Below are 22,960 nucleotides of genomic sequence, written 5' to 3'. Positions count from 1 at the left end.
TCTCAGCCGCTTACACATTCAGAGTTTAAATATTGATTTGTTTCTTAATATAGTTCAATGCAAACATATAATAATTAAATTCATTTAACGTTATTATATAATTACATTAACCTATGTATAGTACAAGAGGTGAAGGTCTAAATTATCATACTGTTTTTTTTATAATATTTCTGTTTATTTGTAGGATTAATTAGTGTTTAAAATAGTAAAAAAAGAAATGAACAAACTCATTTTTTCAAAAGTGATGAATCATTTCGAATTTTAAAAAAATGGGACAAAGTACAAATTCTCCAAGTGCATATAAAGCGAGTGTCGAGTATCATTAATCTGAATAGCACTCGAGTGTCACTTAATCAGATCGAGTTGATACGAGTTTTAATGGGAATTATTTTTAAACGTTTCCAACTTTTGGAAATATTGGTGCAACAGGAATGAAATATTGCATTTTGTATGCTACTATTTAATGAAAATAATTACAAATTTAGTTAGGTATTTTACTGTTAATGGACAGAGCATAAACAAACTTATACAATAAATTTGAAAAAAAAAAACATCTTATAAGATCGATTGCTTTATTTAAACCAAGGATGTCAGCTTCAAACATTTTAATGACCCAATAATATGAATGAACGTTCTCACCATTCATCATACATATTTATATTAGAAGTTAGTATTACGAGACAGGTGTCGACTCAACAAGTCTGGATTTCTGCCAAGTTAGAATTTTCAGTTGTTCAAGCACTCCGGAAAATACCGATTTACGATTTCCTAAAATGTATTTATCGTTGCGCACCCACTAGACGTGAATGCGGACTATAACTTAAGTAGCGAACCATGTTATTTCTATTATATAATCTTGTTTATCCATTAAATATGTCCTGTGTATATTTGCTTTTCTAGATTTTTACTATACTTTTAATTTATGTATGGCTTTTATCGGTCGTAAATTAAGAGAAATTCATCTCTATAACACATTGAAGATATTCCTAAAAAGAATTTCAACTTTATATCATCGAAATTGAGGTAAAATAAAAAATATTTTCGCTTCGGGCTGTCGAATTTTTTTAAAGTTATTGTCATTTAAATTGGAATACAGCTTTGAAATCAGTAGCAACTTATTTCTAAATTGACAATTTGTAAAGCAATTACTAAGTTGAAGGTTCCAAAAATATTAAGGAACATTCTAACAGTTACATATGAATTTTTCAAACTTGATCCCACTCAACACATTCAGTACAATGTTCAAATGAATTTTCAACGATTGCATCTACCAGAACGAGTAAAGTTTACAGTCAAATTAAATGTGCTTGGAATTGGTGCTTCAACGTAACTCACGTATTTACAGTTTTAATAACATTTTGTTTTAACTTGTATATAAATTGAATAATTTAACCTTTATTTTACATACATGTATGGACAAGCTTTCTAATGCAAATGTATATATTTATGTAACATGCATCCGACTCGTATGATTAAATGTCAATAAAATCGATTACAAATTTAAAGTAAAATATGAAGCAATGATTGTTTTTAATATAAAACTAGCCGTAACAGCCTGTGAATGTCCCACTGCTGGGCTAAAGGCCTCCTCTCCTCTTTTTGAGGAGAAGGTTTGGAGCTTATTCCACCACGCTGCTCCAATGCGGGTTGGTGGAATACACATGTGGCAGAATTTCAGTGAAATTAAACACATGCAGGTTTCCTCACGACGTTTTCCTTCACCGTAAAGCACGAGATGAATTATAATCACAAATTAAACACATGAAAATTCAGTGGTGCTTGCCCGGGTTTGAACCCACGATCATCGGTTAAGATTCACGCGTTCTTAGGGCCTGGGCCTTTCTGTGTATACGAGTTTATAATTAATGTCATGTCAATAATGGTTGAACGGTAAAGAAGTTATTGTGCTGCAGCGCCATCTAGCGAGTCTATGAAATACACAAACGTATACTTATTGAAGTCTATTAACCTCGAATATACCGAAGTCCATTTTTATAAATAAGATGTAAGATAGGTATTCGTAATAAAAATCTTTGTTGCAGCTGAAAGTAGGCCGTGACCGCCTGCAACTTCATTCATATTTCAGGTCAATCTTGTCCAGATTTATAAATCAGAAGTGTACGATTTAAACAGTTGTTTAGACTTCGAACTGGGTTATAGCTCATAATGTACGTTTTAAAATACACTTAACATTTTACAGCCGCGAGCTTATAAACGTAATTGAGTTTTTATAGTAAATTAATATTGAAAACATTACTAAATTCTATCAATGGCAGTCATTTTGTATGAGACTCATGTATTTTTCAATGTTGCAGAGAGGCAAATGTGCTATTTGATGGTGAGTGGTCACCACCATCATATGGACTGGCAACGTAAGAACTATGTTATTACTTTTATTAAGGAAAAACAGTCCCCAACTCAAAAGTTAGTGCCTCTTAGCTTTTGACACTACGACTTTCAAATTTGGATATTATCATCCATTAAAACAAGTAATTATGTCAATATATGAAATTGAAAAATGATAACTGTTTAATATTAGTATCGCAACAATTACAACTTCAAGTATATAAAATAAAACAAACGAACATATTTGAAATAAATATTATTTAGTGTTTCTATTACTGTCATCTAGTGGTTAGTTTTGCTATCTGCAAACCATTAGGCGTTTAAAATTATTAAAGTAATCTAATAAAAAAACCTACGGAAAAGTTTTTATATGAAAAGAATACTGCTGATTATAACAATGTCAATAGCTGTAAAAAAGATAAAATTGGAAATGTATTACTTTGTTTTGAACAAATATAAACAAAAGTTTTATTTCGACTCCTATTTTTGTAAGTGTTATTGTGGTAAATCTATCTCGCGATGTCAGCTGGATGGGCGTAACGTTATGTAAAAGATAGATTGCTTCGTCTATATGAGTCGATGCTTGCGTCATACCGTGCCCCGACATGGATCTATTGTAAACACCTAAATGGAGTCTAAACGATATGTCCCATTTTCCACGAAGAACTATGAATATGAGCTATATTTAAAAGGTTGATAAGATTACACTTGAGTTATTCGGCTGAATGTTTTGTTTTCTAGGTTAATGGATACGGTGATTCCCCACAATTATGTACTTTTATTTTGTATTGTTATTTTATTTTTAAGAATACAATAGTTGTTTGTAATTGAGGACAGCGAGTTCTAATATAAGGTACATTGTATACAATTTATAATTGTAATAATGCAACGGAGCAGTAACTAAATAAATATTTGTTGATAGAAGACAAACTATTCGGAAACCTGTATGTATTTCCTTCTGTCATTTTTCACAATGTAAAGTAAAAATAACGTAAAAGTTTGTAAATGTCCCACTGAGGTAAGGCCACCTACCCTTTTGAGGAGACGTTAATTTTTAATATGCCGAACAGCATCAAAATTTTAATTAGTTACAATTAACTTTCGATCCATATTTGGATGACGGATGAGGTCCTTACAATAATTGTAAATACGCCAACATGTCGAACCATATGCACAGTGTGCTAAATAATACGAATAAAATATCGCCTGCTATCGTTTAGTATAACATTGTAATAAAGACCCATAATTCTTATAAAGCAAATGTATTTTATAAGATTTATTAACAATATTCAAATTACATGTTTTGAAATTACAAAATGATTTCATAACGCAATATCAGAGTCTCAAAAGAAACATTGTATCAATTTGTTCATCATAAACGACGCAATAATGGTCGCTTAGATAAATTTATTTGACGTTGAGCAAATTTTTTCGTTTAAAAAAATATAAACATTTTCCTCGTCATCATTAATCAAACAGCCAAGATTGTAACGGAGGATTATATAAATAATTCATCGTTCATTCATTTGTTTCGTTCATTCCCTGGCGCTTCTTGGGAGTCTAACAACTAGCCATGGTTGGTAATACATATATTAATTGTTTTTGTCAGTCGATTTAATACCAAATAATATACAGATAAATTGAAATTTAATAGTTTATGTAAATATATATTTATTGAATCTTACCGATTACAGACTAAGCTTTAGTGTCCTTATTTAAGTTAATTACTAAAAAACTACGTTTTATAACCCGTCTTCAGTCAGCAACGATCAATTAGTTTCTAACAGTTTTACTAAATAAGTACACTCGATTGTAAAACGGTTAATGATTTAACACCGGATAGTGTAACTTTTGATTTTTGAAACTTATAAAAGCGACCCTTTTTTTTTCTCGCTGGAAAAACACATTTATGTGTTTCCCCCACATGAGGTGGGGGGGTATGTGGGACTCGCCGGCGCTGAAGGCGCCGGAATACCCACTAAAAAACCAGCGGTACCCACTCCATCTTGTCGGGGGACGTCACGGGATCGCTTGCGCATACTACCGTGCCGTCCCGACGGTTGGCCCGCTTCTGCGGGCCTCCAAATCCTAGGGGGTACTCGGGGTTTATAAAAGCGACCCGCGAAACCTGTTGCGAAGTATGTACACGTACCAAGAACGTTGGATTTTCCGTACCATCGATATTATGTCCCGTGCAGTTGGTTAATTTCACTTGAGAATATGAGGCCATGGCCGTAATCGGTCAGAAAAACAAAAATTATTATGCTTGATATAGTCTGAAATGAACAAATAAAATTATATACAGTATTTTACACCCAGCGACATATTACATGATACACGAAATTTTATCCCATTATTCATTATTTTGCAGATTGTTGAATTTAACTTTGCAACGTATGACGTTCATTCGGATTTCACATTTACATAATTCTCCTTAACATTTATTATTCATGTTACGAAATAACGTATCAAGTAAATAAGTAAAATTACATTATGAATTTTTAATAAACTAGACTGACCGTTTGGAAAATGAAATATTTTTTGTAATAAAATAAAAAAATATATATTAAAATTTGTTTTTATTTTAAAATAGTTAAAATAGGAAGAAAATGTAAAAGTTACGTTTTATTCTTAATTTATTTTTCTTTGCTTTAACGCCCAGCCTAACTCAAACATTCTATTGAATGTATGTGTACTTTTGCCTGTAATAAAACGATCGTATATACTTTTATTAATTTAATTATTTATAGTTTTAAGCAATGGTTAATTTGTATGTAACAAAAAATATATTATAAATAAATACATTTATTATGATTATGATATCTGGTATACCATATTGCTTACTACCACACTACTATCAATTATATCTAAAGGTGCAAAATTTCAGCGACATTGTTTAAGTGGAATCAGTCAAATTATGATTAAATTAACTTATAAGATTAAACCCACACATACTAAGAAGTGAATTTATATAAAAGCTTTTATGTGGACATTATCATCTTAAGGAGTTCTTGTATTATTTGTTTGTCCTCTCATAACAAATGTGAGATATTTGACAGATGTTTGAAGTTGAAAAATAAATAGATCATTATATTATACAGCTGAAGCGGTACATGCAAGTCGACAAACACGATAATACATAGGTAAATGCATGTAGGTACCACCTACACGTTCTCGTACATGCATTACTATGGCTTACACTTAGTGTTAATCTCAATAATATCTAAGTATGTAAGCAACATTTGCATGCAAGTTAATATTAAATAGATGATGCACTAAATAAATCAAATTGAAATACACATGAGTTTTATTGAAAGGATGTATTCACTTTGCGGAGACGGAAACTAGGTCACAAGTTTTTATAAGTTTGTTTAAACATCATTGATTTCTTATATACACACAAACGGACGGTTTAAGAGTAAAGTAAATCAACCACGCTTCACGGAAACGCTTTCACGTTAAGTGAGTATATGTAGCAGAATCGCATCTATCTCAATGCAGGTTTCCTTGTAATGTTTGCTTGCACTCCCTCTCGAAATGAGCAATAAGCATGAATCAAGCACATGAAAATTCAGCTGCAGTTCTTGGATTTAAGTCTGTGACCTTCGAAGAAGATCTTCAATGAGCTCAACAACGGATATTTAAAATTATGAGTATCTTTGCTTTGCTTGTAAAAACTACAGTGTACTAGTAAAGCTCGCTTTTTGTTAAACTAATTCAATGAAGATTAATAAATAAAAATAAATAAACATACTCTGTTTGTATCATGACGTGTGTTACTAATACCATGTATTATGTTATTAAAGCGTGTGACGGGATGTGCTCATTTTTCCTAATGCTTTATGAGTTTATTGACTTGACACATACGAGTAAAATATTACGTTTCGAGGCACGCATTTGATTTAATCTTATACTGTGTTAGGGTAAGCATGTCGTATGATAATAATTTATGAAAATATATAGAATATATTTGAACTAAAAATGGTAGAAGATTATCGTAAAATGAAACGTGAAATTAACTTGTAACGGAATAGATTTAATTAAAGTTAATAAATGAATGAAAGTTAACATAAGTATATAAATATTTCGCCAAAATATCTAAAAAAAAATTCTACATAAATATTCGCTTTTGTTCTTACCTCACGAAGGTTTTATATTAATCTCGATATATTAAACACTCCACCTCCTATCAAATGTAATTAAACTATTCGCGTTACGTCCGTTACATATGAAAATAGAGGCCATTTGCTTCACTAATTCAATTAAGCGGGTCCAATATCCAATACAAAGCGTAGCTTAGCTGTTATCTCCATAGCGCGCCGGCCGTCGAGTGCAGACATATCAACTAAGTTTGTGACAGTCGGACAGTTGGACAAAATCAACAACAGTGTATAAGACCGAAGTTAGCTGAAAAGATAGGCTGCGCTCGGATATTAACTAGATCGCGGAGAAATTTTAATAACAAAAATGTCAAAGCTGTGTAGCAAATTTCCAAACGAAAGCTTTTATAGAATATAATATATTTTTCTTTTAAAATTTACATCAATATATCTTTGCTACATTTTCTTAGTAAATTGTTTTTTTAAAAACCTATATGATTAAAATAAGTTAAACAAAAAATATAATAGACAAATATATATGTATATTTATATAAATGGGGTGTAATTGTAAATTGTAAAGAATCAAAATGAACTTTTTAAAGAAATGTTTTTTTTTTTATTTTGGGTTTTTTGCGTAATTTCCAACCCGCTTGCAACCACCGTGGTATATAATAATCTCCAAGCCTTTACCTTAAGAGGAGAGGATGCATTTCCCAGCAGTGGGACATTTATTTGCTATAAGTTCACTTTATCTATAAAATATAATTTATCGAATATTTTAACTAAATATAAGAAATATAAGAAAATTCTCTTTTGTACCACTATTGAAATTTTACATATTATCAACTATTTCGTTAATGTTTGTACATTTTTTCATACGTAATAAATAAATAACACGAATAAATTTGAGATAAAACATAAAGTAAGAAACAAGAAGTAGAAATGTAAAATTACAAAAGTTAAATAAGAGTTTTGTCTCAAGTAATGTCGCGTAACGGCCAATTTGCGATTAAAGAGCTTCTTCTGTGGTGCGAAAAGGTTGAGGAGCATGGAGTGTTCTTGGTTACGAGTGCGCCTTGCTTGCACGCCACATCATGTTAAATAAGGATGTTAAAACTTTATTTCTTTGTAGTTTTTTTATATAGTTTGTTTTGGATTTCATTTCATTTGCAGCCACTTCGGCCATTATAATTTATGTTCAAGCTCAGCTTAATTTCTCTTTCCTCACAGTTCAATGGTAGGAGTAAGTGTGATGGACACGAGTAAAATCAGACGCAGGATAAAAGTTGTCCTTTAGTCTAAGGATTTTCTTAAGACACATAAAGCACAGATCTCAAGATATAACACTAAGGTAATTTGATATATCTTTCTTTGTATTTCGTTTTTGGAGAAAATCTTTTTCCAATAATTACAGATGCGGTTGTACGAAAATTGGGAACAAATAACGCAGCATGTCCACTAAGAGTAACGTTACTTACAACTTTACTTGTGGTAGGGCTTTGTGCAAGCTCGTCTGGGTAGGTACTACCCATTTATCAGATATTCTACCGCTAAACAGCAGTACTTGTTATTGTTGTGTTCCGGTTTGAAGGGTGAGTGAGCCAGTGTAATTACAGGCACAAGGGACATAAACATCTTAGTTACCAAGGTTGGTGGCGCATTGGCGATGTAGGCGATGGTTAACATTTTTTACAATGCTAATGTCTATGGGCGTTGGTGACCACTTACCATCAGATGGCCCATATGCTCGTCCGCCTTCCTATACTTTAAAAAAACTACAGTTATCAAAACCGAGGCTTGGTTAATTTGATCACTATACTTAAGCAGGATCCACGTATCAAAAATATGTAAAATTGAAAAATTATTTGGACGAATGCAAATGTAATTATGGATGAAGATGTATAAATTATACCTTTGCCTTTGTCGCAAGCGAGATAAAACGACGAAAAAAAAGTACTTAAAAAAGTCGGGGACGCGAAAAAATTTAATGAAAAAAAATAATACTTTGAACTAAATATATTTTTTCTCGTTTTTCATTTTGGTATAGTAGATCATCATCACTATATTAATTAAATAAACCATTTACAATTTCATTACGTTTAATGTTACAGATTTTTTTTACGGCGATACTACGCTGCAAGACGCTATCTCTATGCGAAGGGTTGGCTTAAAATTGGGTCAAATCTGTGGAAACCTATTCACGCTTGATGGTGTATTTGATTATACCCTTGATATAACATATAATTTGTTTCGGCAGTTCATTTTACCCACAATTTTGCCTCCTTTTCAGTTATGCAAATTATTATTTATGAGGGGAGAAAAATAAAAAAATATCGAACATATTTTAAAAAATCTTAAGAGGAAGAAACGAGCAAGGGAATCAAAAACGATTATATGATTGTTTTCGTATCAGTCTAAATAAATAAATCAATATTAGAAGCATCGTCGAACGTAATTTGATAGGATTTAATTAATATAAATAATATTAATCAACATGTAGATTAAATTGAGAAGAATTGGCAAATTAAAAGAACCTTTTCTCAATTGAAATAAAATTACCAACTTCAACGCCCAGGCATTTTAGTTTAACTGAATTAAGAAAATATATCATTAACGTAGTCTATTGTTAATACTTTGCAGAAAATTATAACGTTTCTGGAACAATATTAAAACTTATTTCAATAAAGCAAATGTATACACTTCATACAAGTGTCATAACTTTATAAGAAATAATAATAATCAAATCAAAGTTACAGTAATATGAATATACCTTCATAATAGATAACTTGGTTTATTTTACGAGCGATAGAATATTTTCCACGTAAAATAATAAGCAATTTTATGTATCAGTAAAAATAGCAGTAGTTTATTTCATATATTAAAACATTATTAGCTTTTGTATATTCTGGATTTTATGTTTATGAAGAAAATATACTACGTAGTTAAGCCAGGAGTAATTTATATATAGGTGTCTACGTACCACCTATTTTCCCCCATCTATGATAGCTTTTGGGTCAAGGAAAGTTTCAGGAAAGCATATATGGGTAAAATAATACTCAACTTTAATTTCCTCGAACGTGAAAACATAATTCTTTACTAAAACGTACAAACGTTCAAGAAATCCCATTTCCCAGAATAGCGTGGGCAGATGACATACTCGTAGTTTAAAATTTACACTTATTTCTTGGAATCGCTACCATATTTTTTTTGAATGATTTCCATGAATACAGTTACGCGGTTAACTTTTGAAACTCTTAAAAACTTTGATAGAAATTAAAATTAATTTTGAGGTTAGTGGTCGTTTTACTTCCCATGGGCGTGAATTTGAATCTGTCTTAAAAACCTTTGAATCTGTCTTAAAAACCTTTTCCGAGGTAAATTAATTCTGGTTATTCATTACGAAACGAATAAAGGGTAAGAGTACATCCATTGGTTTTCCTGTCAGGCGCGTACAAAGCAAAATATGACATATGTATGTAAATAAAATATGATATATAAAATCTTCATATTCATTTTTGCTGGAAACTCGAACATTTCAGAATAATTAGAAAATCTTTTTCATCAACTAAAATATTTTTATGACGTTGAAAATGTCATATTTATTAAAATGAATATTCATTTCGTCGTGAAATGAAACACACTCTAAAGAATTTTATTTTGCTTTACAGATTTCTTGTATAATAAATAATTGATGGTGAGAATAAGCCTTAATTAAAAACCGGACATCATAAATTTCTAACTAACTTAGAGAACAGTCAGTCATCGCACGATATGTGCATTATATTGCACAAGTGTGTGCACAAACACAGGTTTTTTTTTATATTATAGATTGGCGGACGAGCATATGGGCCACCTGATGGTAAGTGGTCACCAACGCCCATAGACATTGGCATTGTAAGAAATGGTAACCATCGCTTACATCACCAATGCACCACCAACCTTGGGAACTAAGATGTTATGTACCTTGTACCTGTAATTACACTTGCTCACTTACCCTTCAAACCGGAACACAGCAATAACAAGTACTGCTGTTTGCGGTAGAATATCTTATGAATGGGTAGTACCTACCCAGACGAGCTTGCACAAAGCCCTACCGCCAGTATTATCCGAGAATCGGACATATTGATGGTGCGTAAATATTCTACCACAAAGTATACCGCAAAAATTAAAAACATTAATAATGTGTTAATAGTTTCAACGAATAGACTTTAATATTTTGTTCCGAAAAAATTTATTCGACGTTGTTTAATTTGTTTAAGAATCATAAATATATCATTCAAATATCGCCTCTAATAATATAATTTTGCAATTTGAATAACGACGTGTTTGATGTTTGTGGATGTATTTGTACAATGTGTTTCATACTTTCATGTTTATTTTATCGGTGTAGGTGAGTGAGAGTACAAAAGAATTTAATATGTATTACGTAGTATCGCGCAAGCAGAAGTGAGCTAAATAATATAATGTCTGGTACTTTCCGTGCAAAAAGTATGTGATTTTGAAAATTAGTCTCCGATGTTAAGTACGGTAAATTAAAGAGCTTTATAAAAAACTAAGGTATATAATTATATGCAGTACTAGATTGATGAAAAAGAGAATCAATTTCATTTATATCGTAAAATGACAATTGAACAGTTGTTGTGAATAAAGTCTATTATTTATTTACTCTTTGCAGTACGCGTAAAAATAATCGTTCTATGTAAGCTTGTAAGTAAAAGATAGTTTTATAAAAATATGTAAAATAATAGCAGAATTATATCGTATTAAAAGTATTAACGTAGATATAAAATATCGTCTCTACGGAGACGAAGCGGACAGAAGCTAAATTAAGCTCTTAAGCTCATTTCAGTTTTATCTTTTAAATTACAGCTGAATCGTAGTTTACTTGATCGTAGGGCTTTGTGCAAGCCCGTCTGGGAAGATACGACCCACTCATCAGATATTCTAGCGCTTAATAGCAATGCTTACTATTGTTGTATTCCGGTTTGAAGCAGATCGGTGGCGCATTGGCGATGTATGGAATGGTTAATACTTTTTATAGTTCTATTGTCTATAAGCGGTGGCGATCACTTACTATCAGGTGGCTCATTTACCAGTCTATCTACTTAATTTGTAGAAAAAAAAATCTTCATAAACGCTGAATATTCATGATTTTCCTGTCTTAGTTCATCTATTCTTTTGCAAACTATATATAAAACTGATTCACTGCTGGTCTAAGGCCTCATGTTTTCTTCTCTTCTCTCGAGGCTTGAAGCGGGTTATAATTGTGACAGAACTATGTCTTACAGAGTCAGGTTTTCTCACCACATTTTACAGAACCATCGAACATGAGATGAATCATAAACAAAATATAAATAAATCAAGTATAAAGTAAATAGTGATTTTAATATATTTGTCATATGTCTAGCGTCAGAAATTGGGTACAAAGAGAAATAAATGAGTCTTATGAACATATTCACTAAATCCTTACATGTAATTTAGGTTGACCTACTTGAAGTTGGCAGACCGTCTCCCTTGTCTCCGACATCAAAGGATCTTTTGCCAAGTTACTATATTTTTTATTTCTATTAACCTCATTATAGAAATGAGAATTTTATACCGAGGATTATATTTAAGGCTTTATTTTTCAATAATGTCGCACGTCAATGTTAGTTTGTATGTTTGAACACACTTGTTTTTTTTTTAAATATATGTAAGCGGACGAACATATCCACCTGATGGTAAGTTGTCACTAACGCCCATAGACATTGGCATTGTAAGAAATGTTAACTATCGCTTACATCGCCAATGCGCCACCAACCTTGGAAACTATGATGTTATGTCCCTTGTGCCTTACACTGGCTCAATCACCCTTCAAACCGGAACACAACAATACCAGGTAGTACTGTTTTGTGGTAGAATATTTGATGAGTGGGTGGTACATACCCAGACAAGCTTGCATAAAGCCCTACCACCAGTATAATTATAATAATTATGTATGTTATGTCAAAAAGTAATCTAATTTTACTAAAATTAGATTACTTTTAAGATCTACACCTTACACCTTCAATCAAAGCATGATGATGCCTGGTTTGAATTACTAAAAGAAAAACGCACTAGGCGTCATGAGCGGGCTTCAAACCCCCGCCCATTTGGGGCGCGTACACTTGTCGGGAGTGAGGCCGAAGGATCCTCTCTCGCATTTCAGTCTTGAACGCAAGTGCCTGCTGCGATGCTGCTTAAATCATCTGTCAAAGATGCAGAGGCCTATATATATATTCTCAAGAAGAATTTAAAAATAAAAAAATTAGTAGAGGTTTCTCTTGTCTTGTAACTATAGTTAACATTCACGTATTGTATTTACTAGACCATCTTAACTTTATTTGAATGAAATATAATAAAAAATTTGGATGACAGCACTTAAATTTTATGAATGTAAGTCTAGTTCTTAAAAAATGCTCTCGTTCCAAAGTATTACCAGACAACTTGGCACAATGCCTTACGATGAGTCATTGAATGCAATGTATTTCTTTTGGTATTTAATTATGTAGTTTTATGACATGGATTCCAGCAGAGAAGAAAAGAGCCGCTCTATTTCAAACCGTGGGTGGCACACTAAGAGATTTTTTTTTCTGTTAAGGGTAAGCGTTAATGATATCAGCAGTTAGCGTTCCGCTACCATATGACCTAGTAACTGAACTAACTAGTCGGAATAAAAAGTTCTTGAGGAAGATTTTTTCGTGCTTTGTTATAAAACTAATGAATGACACATGTTATGACATAAATGGGATAATGGCATTGGGCAAGTTAGTGCTGGATATTAAATTTATTTGGGATTTTTATTTATGGGATAGTAATAGGATAACGCACCCTGACATCAAAGTGATTTATTTTAATATGCCTTTACATAATAATTAAAAATGATTAAAGGACGAATGTTCTTTGAAGACTAATATGACTATTAACTCCGTCTAACTGGGATCGAATGTTCTCTTGACCAATTTTCGGCAACGGCAGCCAAGCTCAACTAAACATCAGGAGATATTTTACTGCCCAATGTGTGTTCTCTTTATTCCTTCGCTCTCGGAGATAAGGTGTATGACCAACGGATTTCCGTGCTTTCCGATGTAATGGGAGTGTAATACTGGCAATTTCCTAACATCGAGCTACTATTGAGAAGTACTTGCTTAAGACTAACTGAATAACTTCCATCTGCTTGGTCGAAATTTCAGAACTGCAGCCTAAGCCAAAATAAAGGAATTAAAGCCAAATAAATACTGAAAATTATAAGTAATATGATGTACTCCTTTATACCGAACGTCCACGTCTCTATAGAATTAAGTATTTGTTTTATATATCGAGAGGTCATCGGAATGCAACTGGTGGAAGGCGGTGAAGACTGAAATAGCTCGCACTTGCGTCCGTGATTGAGTGTATGCAATATTTACTTTTATACTTCCGACTGCTGTGATTTGCCTCTTTAAAATTAATAACAGCCGCAGAAGATATTTAACGCGTTTTATATAATACATAGAAATAGATCGCTCAAAATAGTATTTAAAGTAGATAATATATATAGATAAAATTGAGGGACAAATGCTTTGAGTATTAAAACCAATTATATACAATAACAGGTTTGTTTTTGTTAAGATAAGAAATATTTTGTTAACAGAATAATGTTAATGTTAACAGAATAATGTAAAACATAAATCGGATGTTTTAAATAAATATTTGTATATAATGAACCGGATCTTATCGGTAATTTGCACATTCCAAGTTTCATTGGTAATCAAATAATTATAATAGTAGTAATTACTTTTCTTGTCTCCATTATACTATCATCATATTTTGTCAAAACGATTAAAAATTATTTTAAAACTAACTTACTTATAAACGTTTCTAGCGGATGATTAGTTAAATGCTTTGTCTTCTTTTTTTGAATGTCATATCAATAATGGCAGAAAGAGAGAAATCAGTCTAGGGTCGTAGTGAATGAGTTTCGTAATTTTCATACCTTTGAATAATTAAATAAATAAAAAGAATTATAGAAGTTGGAAATTATGCAGTGTGGTTACTTTGCGAAAACAGGTGAATTTTTTTTTGTATAGGCCGCTTCGATTAGTTGCCAATAACAATACTCCGTCGGAAGAGGACAAAAAAGTTGAATCCTAAGCTCAATTCGGGATACCCGAATGATTACACATCAAATTCTAGGGCGAAGATATATAGGTCTGACGACAAGCGAAGCGAGGTTAGATTACTTTGACCACAACGCTAGAATCGAATCGGAATATTCACTAGTCTATCTATATATCTATCTATTTATGAGAAATATCAGCCTCTCCTGACAGCCTCCTCCAACGGAATATAACTTATTATGATACGATTAACAACTAAATGGAGAAAATAAAATTCCCACCATTTTACGCAAAAGTAACCAAACTGCATAATTAACATGAGGTTTATTAAATAATCTATATTTTATACTGGTTTTATGTATAGCGTGATATTATAAATACATATATAAATCCACGCCGTCACAAAAAGGCTTGAAATCAATACACCATGATCTGATAGCGAGGCAGATAATGTGGAGTGTTGTAAACGTGTGAAGTGCCATTGTTTATGGACTCTCGATGACTCGTCCCGTTTGATCAAAGCGACAGCTCGTATAGAGATCATATGTTCCAATTAAACTTTACATTGTGTATATAACGCGGTAATCATTTGTCATTAATGATTGATATATGATGCTTAAGGGTGAAGAACGTTACAACATTTCATTCATGTGATATGAAATTTCTATGGATTTAGAGTAAAAATGGAATGAGTTAATGAATGATTTACTGTCGAATTACATTCTAAGGTATAATTGTACAGTACAAGATGAGATAATTAAACATATTACATATAAAACTGTCTATCTGTCTGAACGAGATAAACTCAAATATTATGAAACGGATTCACATACGGTTTACACCAATGGATGAAGTGATTCATGAGGAATTTTTATGTGTATAATTCATTATGACTGTGTAACTTGGTTGAAATATGACAATGATTGTTGAAGATGTCGGAAAAAATCATGCCGTCTGAGAGCTTTATTGGAATGCGCCGCGTAAACTAGATAATAAAATAGAATTATTGTATTAGGATATTAAACGTATGGTATAGACCCTTATCGTACCTGTGCGAAGTCGGAACGAAAAAAAACATTTTCAAACAACAACAAATTTTACAAAACAAAATTATAAGTTCGAATTTGAGTTTAACATTTCAATATGGAATGTTTTAAGCAATTCTCAATTTATACACAAAATATTGTATTTAAATAAAAACGTATATTTTGTTGGTACAGCCAAATTTTATATGAATATTGTGTAGCTATCAAAAGATTCGAAACATTTATTATTCGTTTATGGTATAGAAGTTCATGTCGCCTGCCCCCGCTTCACATATCGTCCGCTTCGTTTACCATTCGATTATATTACAAGCATCCGAAAAGGCAACTCGTAACATATATTTTTATTGGTCGTATAAAAGTAATGATATAACAATAACATTTTTCGTGATATCATTATGAATTACATATTGGCAGCTTGAATAATAATTCATACATATGTATATATTAATACACATATATATATTTTAATTAAGGCAGAGCAAATGGGTAACCTGATTCAAGGTAGTCACCAACCAAAAATATTGGTAGTGTAAGAAATACGAATCATTCCAAGTACCACTAATGCAATACCAACGGAGTGCCAATTCAATGTAACTAATCTGAAACCTAACCACAAAGCGCTACCTGACTCTGATTCTCAATGGAGACTAGCAAATTGATCAGGATATTTTGTGCACAAATTCACATTTGCACTCACGTGCATACACATGTTCTCACTCTCATAACTCAGTGTAAGCACTATCAATTCTGAAAACCGGAATACTACTGTAAACTTCCTACCAGAAAAACTCAGTGATGTTTTATCGACCTTACTCAGAACACAAGACATCGGGTTTAGTCTTAATAGCCTTTTTAAACTAACGAAATATTTAACACGAATCATGCAAATCCTTACTGATATTATAAATGCCAATGTGTATTTTTTTGTTATGCTTTAACATCTCAACTCAAACGACTATCAATAAATTCATACACGTTATCAGAGGTTTGTAGACTATCGAACATCTGCTCCTGTCTCCAAAAAAACTTAGCCGCGGGTGTAAACTAGTACAATATTAATGGTACCATTAAAGTATTTAGATCCTATTGTAAATTGACAAATCTATTTGTGTTGGCATTGTAATAAATCATTTCATACAATATTTTCAACTAAGATCCAAGGACTTCCTCATTTCAAAGGATAATCAAAGTAAAAATCATTTCGCCGTCCCAAACAACGTTAGCTTTGTGTCTTAAATATAATTCAAATGAAAATGAATAAAACAATTTGTCATCTAATAGCCCTTAAAACTTCAACACTAAATGTCATCACATAATTTGTTACATCGTAAATACTTAAAACCACCGTTATTTCATCTAAACGTAAATAATTTGAGATGATATATCTCCGAACACATCAAATGCTCCAAAATAGATCAACAAAAGATGAAATGCTCATTAAATAACTCGTGCTGTATTCGAGATTTATTTATTTCATTATATATGAGTATTGCAGGTGTTTAAACGTACAAGATATGTATGTATGTATAAATAATTCAATAATTATATTAATATATATATATATATACTTTATTTGTTTTTGTATTTAAGTCTATGTGATTTTCTCATAATGACTGATACATTAAATTTTTTTTTTAAATACTTTATTCAACATAGAAGCGTTACACCAACTTATTGATAGTCAACTACCACAGGTAGAAAAGAAATACCCTGACTTGAGAAGAAACCGGCGAAAGAAACTCAGCGGGATTTTTTTATCATGTTTTTTTTTTACACAATATTACATACAATTTTTTTATATTTAGCTGGATAGGCATTATGAACGCTTTCATCTTTCGTTAGCCCACAAAAGAGTTACTGTCTCTATGCAGTCGATATTATTTTACTATCGATCTAGAGGCATCCAACGAAACATAGTAAATAAAATAATCTTTTATAGTAGAACAGATATTTCTATATATATAGAGGCTGATATTAAAAACTACTTAACGAATACATAAAACTTATATGAGAAGATACAGCGCGTTTCGGAGATGATGTTACTATATCCATCAGACAATATCTGCTAAAGGTTTTGCTTGTGTTTCAAATTCATTTCCAATAATTTAAAAAACCATGTTTGTTAATGAAAAATAACCATTGATGAAATGCAATACGTATCCATTTTGTGTTCAATTGAAGTATACACTAAAGAATTTTTTTAGATTTTTTTTAATATCTGGCTTGATTCTATAAAATCAATACTAAATGGCTTTGTTTCATAGAAAATATCGACATAGCGTCCGGGTGATCACTAATGCTTCACATTGACCTTGCGTTTTCATAATACAAATAAATTTACTTGGGCTATCGGTTAATTCATCGGCTTATGTCATTATCGCCAGTGACTTCTCTGTAAAACTTATTATTTTTGTGTACCAGTAATCACAGATTAATGTTAGCATTTTCGATGAATGCTTACTGTCTTATACGATTATATTTGTTTTCTCATTATCCTGTACAATAGCGAGAACGACTATTTTGTTAAAATTAACGCTGAAATTACGAAATCTGTCAAGCGGTCAATAAATTAAAAGTAAAATCAGTTTAAGCTGTATGTTTAATCTGTATATTCATTGTTAATTAATAACCCTGACTTATAATCAACACACATCCTAAGTAGGCTAGAATTTAGACAGGATATATGGTATATAATGACGAACCTTTTAACTATTTTATTTTAAACGGCGTATGTCTATAATCGTGATCACTTAGCTATTGCAGGGATCATCTGATCTGCAGTTCCTCAATATATTAGTATCGTATCGTGGGTTCAAGCCCAGGCAAGTATCACTGAAATTTCATGTGCTTAATTTGTGATTATAAATCTCGTGCTTGAAGGTGAAGGAAAACATCGTGAGGAAACCTGCATGTGTCTAATTTCACTGAATTTATACCACATATGTTTTCCACCAACCCGCTGGAGCAGCGTGGTGGAATAAGCTTCCAAACCTTCTCCTCGAAAATGGAGAGGAGACCTTAGCCCAGCAGTGGGACATTTACAGGCTGTTACTGTTATTTAATTTGGATGGTAAATGAAGGTGGTATAGAATATATTTACGAAACGGTAATGGATTTTTTGGTGGAACAAGCTTTAAGAGAAAAAAAGAGGCGTTTTTTAAACCAGTAGTGGAACCTATACAGGTCATTACTATTTTACTTTACTTCAAAGAAATTTAATCCGTGATACGACAGACTTAACGTCGGTTTTAATAACAACGTTTGGATAACGCAACGATACTACAACGTACATAATCTGGCAAAGAGCCAGAATTTACGCTTCATATTCATTGATATCGATAATTTCTGACTGTGCGACATAAGAGTCGGTATTAATCATATGCCTCTTTTATGGTTAGATAGCGATAAATTTCCTTCCCTACAAATGTTTGTTTATCAATTTAACCTAAAAATACTTTTAAAAAGTGAGTGATTTTAAACCAACTTTAGATAAATAAGTAGTTTAGTAGCACGTTCACGTGCGAAGGAAGGGAGGCGGTCAGGTGTCAATAGGTTAAACTCAACATCGCATTTATAATATTAGTAAAGATTAAACATATATACTTAGCTACATCTTAAAAAGAGCACCATCCGATTGAATCTATTCTTATATGACTTCCATATACGTATCTACTTTCTTATATGAACTTCTCTCAAGTATTTCTCGGGAATACATATTTGATTTCCCGCTGGTTTTCTACTCCATATGAATACGAAAGATATTTTACTTGTGTATATTTAAATTTAAGTTTGAATAGTGATTTTTCTTTCTCATTTTAATTTATTAAATTTATTCTTTTTTCAAGATCTGCAGAACGACAGTTAATAAATTATTTTATTCATATCATAATTATTCATTGTTATAGAAGTGGTCCCTCTTGTTATTTTTGATGTATAAAAGAAACTTCATTGTATTCAGAGTATAGTACTTTAGCGATTAATTATTTCGTTACGTTTTATTAATATTTAATATAAAATATATAATATTTATATTGTAATTAATGGTAACGTCTGACTGCCTCGTTTGTCTTGCTAGTTATATAAGGTTAAGCTACTGAGCCCCAAAGCCTGGGTTCAAATCCAAAATCGGGAGTATATAATATTGAATGTTTCTGTCGACAAGTTCTGAATCATCCGATGTTTGGAATTTGGACGTGTTATACTCGTGCCTCGGAATACAATTATCGTAGTTGCCATTGCACGAAGAGAGTGTTTTGTTTAAGTACTCATTTGTGAGTAATACTACGTCCCCATAACCGAAATCATAAGGTGGCCATCATTAGAAATATAAAGCATTAAATATAAGTTTTTTTTTCGGATTTTGTATTGCTGTTGGCCCTATTGGCCTCTACAGCGTCACCGGCAGGGATAGGCGAGTTGAACTCAAGCCGGATGTTGGGAGCTACCTTCGACCGTTGTGAGGCCGGACCTCGGCTTTGGACGTCGTTAAAGTCGGGGGGGGGGAGAAGAAAAAACTACAGCAACATACGACCTTTTACACTAACAGTAGGGTTAAGCTTCAGAATCCTGACACATACCTTATCTTTTACCAACACAATGAAGACTTATACTTCTTTAAATAATAGTGTAAGTTATAAATGGTCTACATTCTAAGATCAATAAACTTTTGTTAAGAAAGGTCGATGTTACGTTGGTATATTAAATTGTAAAGTTTAATTTAAAACGGCTTCGCCGGCTTCGGGGACATTATTTACTCGGCGCAGAATTAGCTTCGTTGAAACTGAAAGATGAAGAAATATTATTAACAGACTTTCCTTTCTATTTCTTTTAGTTTACTTTTTTAGAAGTTTATATATTAGTCGCATATATTTTTTTAATGTATGTTCACCGATTTCTCGAAAACTGTTTGACCGATTTGGATAATTAATTAAATATAATTCTATCGAACTAATCGGTAGCATAAAGTTTACTTTTACCTATAACTTATAAGAATTTCTTCTTTTTATGCGTGCTTATTAAACTAATATATATTAGCACAGTCAACGCAGGCGGAGAGCTTATAATGGCGGTAAATAATGATTAATTTTTAAGTAAATGATTTCGTTCTTATTTACAAATTATAATGCCTTTTATTCCAATTACACCAGCATTCACTTGTCAAAATTAGAAATTTAGTTAATAAACTGCCATAATAATATTTCACTTTTATTAAATACTAGCTACTCGTCCTGGATTCTCACGGGTAAATAAGAAGGAAAATGTATTTTAGATAAGATTTGCCTAAAATCCGTTCTTAGTGAAAGGAAGGAGTAACTGTGATAAATTTCATCTCAATTGGGCGCATAGTTTAGGAGATCTCGTCATGAGTGGTATTTCGCTTATATATACTTAAAAGTTAAAAAACTTTCAGCAAAATGGGTAGCACTACTACTATGTCTACATAACTATACAAAAATAGAATAATATAAACCCGAATGAAAAAATAACAGAAATACCACTAAAATAGAAAAATAAGTCAATTGGGTTTTTTATTGAAATAATATGTATTGAACTAAAAAACTGTTTGCAGTCCACTTAGCCTCCTCGACTAATAATAACTTCTTAATATAATATGAAATATGTACGCTCATTAATGGGATTTTATTTTTAATTAAATAAGGCTTGTGCCTACGTAGTTTTCACACGTTGCTATTAATAAAACTAGAATTTTATTCCCGACAGGCCGCATTCAAACTGGTTGGCTAGAAGAAAATACGAAAAGTGGATGGACTTCACTTAATTGGCCCAGCCATTTAGGAAGTATTCAATTACATACACAAGTTTTTATATATAAAGACAACTTAGTTATACTGTTGACTAAATAAATATTTTATTTATTTAATTTCTACAAAATTTGAAATACCCTGTTGTGTCAGAGGGATATCGCGGGATCGCAACTTTTATTTGAAACAAAGAAATTGTAAAATTCGTTACAGTTTTAACGCTCATAATGTTTACTTTTATGATTTCGCGTGCTTTGTACAAGTAGCTTTTAATTAAGCGATATAATGTTGGTTGAGGTTGGAGGGAGGAGGGAGGAAGGGTTTCCTTAATAGCATATAATCCTTACAAATATTACAAACGTGAAAGTGAGTTTGTTTTTTGCTTAACTACTCAACCGATCGTATAGTACATAGGGTACCTAACAGCTGTGAGGAGTCACACGCGAAACCGCGGCCGGAAACTAGTAAAATATAACATAAATACGACTTCGTATAGCATACAGCTCTGCACTCATTGGTTTATTAAAGTTTATTGTTAGCTACTTATGAGCTTAATTGGTCTAACTACTAACTAATCTCTAGTTTGTACGGCAGCGGATTTTTAAGTTGTGTTTTCTGAATCCGGGTCGGGCCCATACAAAACTATTGACTTTTTCTGTCAAGAAACGCTGGAACACCACGCTAACGTTCGATTGATATCGCAAGTTTATACAATTGTGGTAATATCTTTGCTTGAAACTAACTCATACAGGCTTAAATGACGAATAATTTACACACGTCTTTTACACTAACGGAACCTGTTCGCTCATTATTCAAGGAATTCGTCTATTAACTTACCGTGAGCGATTTAATGGGTTCTTGTATCAAAATGCAATTTTGAAAAAAATATTATTTATACATAAGTGGTTCAATGCCAAACATTTCCATCATTACGTCACAATACGTGATAAAATGTAGACGAAATACCTTCTTCTAGTCTATGACGTAAAAAGTACTTGAGTATTTGTGTTGAAAAATAAAGTGGTCTCAAAAATTGGTGACTACCTCGTCGTTCTAGTAGCTTATGAGTTTTGCCAATGAGGGTTCAATCCCCAGATCGGGACACTAAAAAAGATATAGTAGTAGTACAGAGTTTACACGCCTGCTTCCGAAAGCACATATAGCCTTATGTCCTGAGCCGGAACTCTTTGTCTCTCTTTGAGTTGAATTTGCCATCGTTCAGAAAACTAAACATATATAACAACACACGTTTTCTTAAAATTCTCACAGCGGTTTTTTTATTTTCTCGATTAAGCCTTCAACTGACATGATATATTAAAAGCATAAAAAATATTACAACGCCTTGTCTATAAATTAAACATTTTTTAAAGCCTATATCTGTGTACGCATTTATATTATAACAAATTAAAAAGCTATGTTTATTAGATACAATTGAACATTTTATTTATCCTGTATGAAAATAAAAGTAGGTTTACTCTACAGTTTCATTGACCCGCATAGTGAGGCTTTAAGCCACGGTCTTAAAGCCTCAATAATTCAACAGCAGCAGATGTAAAAACATTGATCACGACCCTTTTGGGTTATTGACG

The 22,960-nt window shown here is 32.0% G+C and overlaps 1 protein-coding gene across 5 annotated transcripts in view; it reads right to left on the bottom strand.

Moving 5' to 3' along the window:
* LOC126770632 (uncharacterized) overlaps positions 1-22,960 on the bottom strand; it is an 88,955-nt gene that overhangs the window by 40,868 nt on the left and 25,127 nt on the right. The window lies entirely within an intron of this gene.

The sequence above is a fragment of the Nymphalis io genome, chromosome 9 (genome assembly GCF_905147045.1).
Source record: "Nymphalis io chromosome 9, ilAglIoxx1.1, whole genome shotgun sequence".
Classification (NCBI taxonomy): Eukaryota; Metazoa; Arthropoda; class Insecta; order Lepidoptera; family Nymphalidae; genus Nymphalis; species Nymphalis io.
This window is presented reverse-complemented; position numbering and strand designations above follow the sequence as displayed.